General features: G+C 46.6%; 1 pseudogene; it reads right to left on the bottom strand.

Annotated features, from left to right (window-relative positions):
• Positions 1–1,423: 1,423 nt before the first annotated feature.
• Positions 1,424–2,087, bottom strand: LOC102916553 (NADH dehydrogenase [ubiquinone] 1 beta subcomplex subunit 8, mitochondrial pseudogene; annotated as a pseudogene).
• Positions 2,088–4,618: the final 2,531 nt, after the last annotated feature.

Genomic DNA, 4,618 nt, shown 5'->3' with positions numbered 1-4,618 from the left:
CATTCAGTGTTAGGATCAGAGACCACTGAATGTCAGTACTCAACTCACTTTCTCTTTCTTATTCAGTCTGGGAACCCCAGCCAATGACATGGTACCATCCACATTCCAGATGAGTCTTCCATCCTGAGTTAAACCTTTCTGGAAATATCCTCAGAGACACACCCAGTGGTGAGTTGATGATTAATACCAAGTGTCACAGACAGTGAGTAACTTCAGGTGTCTGTGAGTGCAGAGTGTCCACCAAACTTGGAGCTCAGCTGGCTCTCACTTTCGGCTGTTCTCTGGACCTCAGTCCCCACCCCTGTCCTTCCTTTAACCCTTTCCGGTAGATGGTCTTTTCTTCACAAAGTGACTTGAGGTTTATGCAGAGAAGAGACACATGTTAGGAAATTCCTTCTGTGATTTTCCTGTGGCAGAGCAGAGAGATGAACAGTAGAGCCTTGCTGGAAAGAATTTCAGGGATTGAGTGATATGGAGGAGTAACCCCCAAATACACCATTTGGTATGAGGATTATTTTGATCTGAAGGCAACTGAGACAAAGAAAATACAAGAAAATCTCTTTGTCCCACACTTCCATTTACCTAAAAGAAGCACATAAAATTACACAGGGATCCATTTTCCCTTTCTTAGTAGGTAGGATAGAAATTACCGGAGACAATGTTCAACCCATGTCCGTCCAGAGACAGTTCAGCCCAGAGGAGCCTACAAAACACTCCTTACTAATTAGTCCTTATATTCCACCAGCTTCCTCATAATCTGCCTTCCCCTAACTTGCTGCAAAGAATGTATACATGTGTAGGATTTGCTGTGCTTCAGGTCTTGAATGTCCTTCAAAGCCCACATTAGTTAAAGGCTTGGTCACCGTACTTTAGCACTGTTGGGAGATGAACCTTTTAGAAGTGGGACCTCGCTGGAGAAAATGAGATCACTAGGGCCAGTCTCTTGAGGCAGATATTACAGGGATGTAACATCCCTCCCCATCTCTCTCCTTGTTTCCTGGCACTGTGAGGTGGGCATATTTCCTCTACCACGTGCATCCTCCATATGGTAATGTGCTGTGCACAGGCTCAAAGCAACACGGAGTGACCATGGACCAAAGCCTTGGAAACTGTGAACCAAAACTAATCCTTGACTTTAAAATGGATTACCTCAGTATTTTGTTTAATGAAAAGCTCATTAATACAGGATTTTTGTCAGAATAAAAAGAAATGAACTAACATATATAATGTGCCACTAAATGGATAAATTCTAAAAAAATATCCCTTTTCACTCCATCTTCCTTTAAACAGTTAATCTACTTATAGAATATTCATTTTCAAATGTGAATAAAAAAATAATAAGGAAAGGAAAGGACATGACTGCTGGATACGGTGGAGGAGAAAATTTCTTTCTTTTTTTTTCTTTCTTTCTTTTTTCTTTTTTTCTTTTTTTGTGCAGTACTGAGCTTTATCAGGATTCCATTAAGGTTAAACCTCGAGGAATGAGGGAGTCCTAGTTAGAGAGCACAAAAGCCCACGAAGCCTCCTCAGATCTCACAGTGAACCACCGGCTCAGATTCTTTGGTAGGATCACCGCCTTGCTCCAGGTATAGGTTGTTGTAAGGGTACCGCTTTGGCCCCACAGGCTGGTAGGAGGGGAAAGTCTCCCCAACCCAGAACATGAAAACCATGAAAGGCACGAAGCCGAAGAGATGTTCACGTATGACATCCCAAGAAACAGGTGTAGGGGATGTGTCCACACGATTCCTGATAGACATGTCTAGGTTCCAGTGCATCGCTTCGCCCCAGTTCAACCTCAGTTCTGAGTGATCCCATTCATACCACGGATCCCTCTCCAGCTGTGAGCGGTCAGGGAGCTTCTGGTAGTCACCGTACCCCATGCCTTCATTTGGGTACGGCTCGTAGTCTTCCACGCGCATATTATACTTCTTGGCGGCCGCGGCCCGTTCTTCTGGAGTCCTAGGGTACTGTCCCGGCAGCATATCCTTGGTCATATGAAAAGCTCTCCGTGCCTCCAGTGGCACCACGCCGCGGGCTGCCCTTTGCAGCCACCGGACTCCTAGGGCCGCAGCCCTGGCCGCTGCCATCTTCACCTTCTCTGCCGTTCGCCCTGCACCGAAAATTTCTTGTAGATAAAAGGGGGGACATGGACAGAGAGATCTGGGAGAGTCCAGGCTGAGCTGGGCCATGCAGGGAGACGGGGACCAGGTTCAGCAGCCAGGAGGCCAAAGGTTCAAAAGGGGTGGGTAGCCAAAATATCTGGATTATATAACGAAGAGCTTCTGGGGGAAGGGCAGCCCAGCCTGTGTGCTGGAGAGTTCATTCCTCCATGTCACTTCTGGTTGCTATGCCAGCCACAGCACACCCTGTAACAGATAGGGACTAGGGGATGCTGGGAGAAACTTAGTGGCTACATCTGCTTTGATACGTTAAATAGGCACCTCATCTGTTCATCTTGGGTTTGAAACTTAACAAAGTGCATGCTAATTTTCCCATTAAGCTCTCTGCTACGCGTGTTTGCTGCAGAGATACCACTGACATTCCCTCTCCCTCTTGGTCACATGGAAACTGTTTCAGGATCCTGTGACCACTGCAGCTGCGTGACCACTCCCTTGGTGACCATGCCCGAGGTACTGTTTTCATTTTTGCATCACCGGTGTTCTTGACAGGTGCAGAGAAGGGATTTGGGAAGTGATAGATCGGTCTATGACGGTGTATCATTAAAAAAAAAGAAAGCCTTCAATTTCTGAGCATGGATGGCTCTTTCTAGGCTTCTAAGTGTGTGAACCTGAGAAGGAAAAGGTGAGAGTCAATCTCTCCTCCCTCCTAAGCAGGGCAGGACCCACTGGGCTCTCTCCCATGGCCTCTGTATCAGCCAAGATACTTTTAGGTGCTGTGAGTAATAGAAAACGCAACCAGAAGTGACATGGGCCTAAAGACATTCATTATTTTATTTAGAGTTGTGTGAGGCAGGCAGGCAGGCAGGCAGGCAGTTTCAGATTTGGTGCGGTGGTTCCACCATAGTATTAAGACCCAAGGCCCACCCCCACCCCCATTTGTCCATTTTCTCCTCTTCTGCATTTTAACAGTTTCCCGTTAAGATCACCAGTGCACGCAGCATGATCTGAGACTCTGTTATGGTTTGAATCTAAAATGTCCCCCACAGACTCTGTCTGTGTCCGTTGGTCCCCAATGGGGGGTGTCATTTTGGGTGGTGGTGGAAAGCTCAGGAGGTGAGGCCTCGTTGGAAGAAGCAGGTTATTGAAGGCATGCCTTGGAGAGATGGATTTTGTCCTTTACCTCTTTGTGTCCTTTCAGCTTCTTTGCTATCGTGAGGTGACGTGACCTCTGTCACACTCTCCAGCCCTGTGGTGGTCTGCCTTACGCCAGGCCCAAACCATCGGCTCTGAACTGAGCCCAAATCTTTCCTCCCTGTAAACTGTTTCTCTCAGGCATTTGTATTATTATTATTATTATTACAACAACAACAACATTCTGACCAATCCAATCCAGGTACCAGCTGTTCACATTTCTCCACCAAGCAAACAGTGCCACGTTCAGACTGCTCCTTAGTCTGCATAGGCAATGGTAAGGTTATATGTTCATTTCCAAGCTGCAAGCCCGGGGGGGGGGGGGGGGGGGGAAGGCTAGAAAGTGGGAGCCTGTTGCTTTCACTTTCATAATCGATGGTGGGCTCTTCTGTGTGGATGAAGTATCATAAGTACCTGCCATATTTCCCGGGTGTCTGGTTCTCCAAACACCAGGTCAGTGCCCTTGACAGCGTTGTCCTTCAAGTTCAGTCACTCCTGCTGATCTCACTTTTGTCTCTGTGTTGGAAGTTGTTGCTGGAATATGGAGGTTCCCGGTCATAGCTCATGGCGGCCCACCATCTCTTGCCATCATCTGATCATTTTGCCCCGTTGACTGAGCCTGAAGCGTAGCTGTTAGTCTGCTGGGTGTCTGTCTGGTGGTTCTAATATGTGCTTTGGTCTTCTCAATTCCGCCTTGAAAATCTGTCTCCCTATTGCACTTGTAGCCACCAGCTCCACCCCACCAAGTGGGACTCCTGCTGTCAGACAAATGCATGCCTGGCCCCATGACCATATTTTTAGGGACACCTTAGCAGTGTCTAACTGCCTTGTCTGGCTTCATTTTTTTTTTTTTTAAATCCATTTACTCATGAGTACGGGAAACCATAATCCATAACAACAGCCCTAATTCCCATGAGTGCACCCTCAAGAGAACATTGCTGTTATTTTCCTCTAGTGGGTTTGTTTCCAGGCGAGCTTGTGTGCACTTACCCAGTTGTATTTTGGCTTCATCTGTTCTAATTACATCTGCCAGATAAAACAGAAACCTGATTGTGATGACCTGAGGAAAGCTTTCTTTTTCTTTCTTTTTTTCTCATGCAAAGGGGAGTCTGGCGGGAGGCAGTTTGAAAGTGATGCAATGGATCCACAATGGTATTTGGACTCGGGCTTCATCTTATCCCTGCATGGATGACAAAGAACTTTTGTCCTCTTGATTGCAAAATGACTGTTCTATTTTGTTCCCTGCAGGAAGAAGAGGAGAAAGATCAGTAAGAAGTATAAAAATTCCTTTCCCTTCCTTCATTTCC

This window comes from Peromyscus maniculatus, chromosome 19 (assembly GCF_049852395.1).
Source record: "Peromyscus maniculatus bairdii isolate BWxNUB_F1_BW_parent chromosome 19, HU_Pman_BW_mat_3.1, whole genome shotgun sequence".
Lineage (NCBI taxonomy): Eukaryota > Metazoa > Chordata > Mammalia > Rodentia > Cricetidae > Peromyscus > Peromyscus maniculatus.
This window is presented reverse-complemented; position numbering and strand designations above follow the sequence as displayed.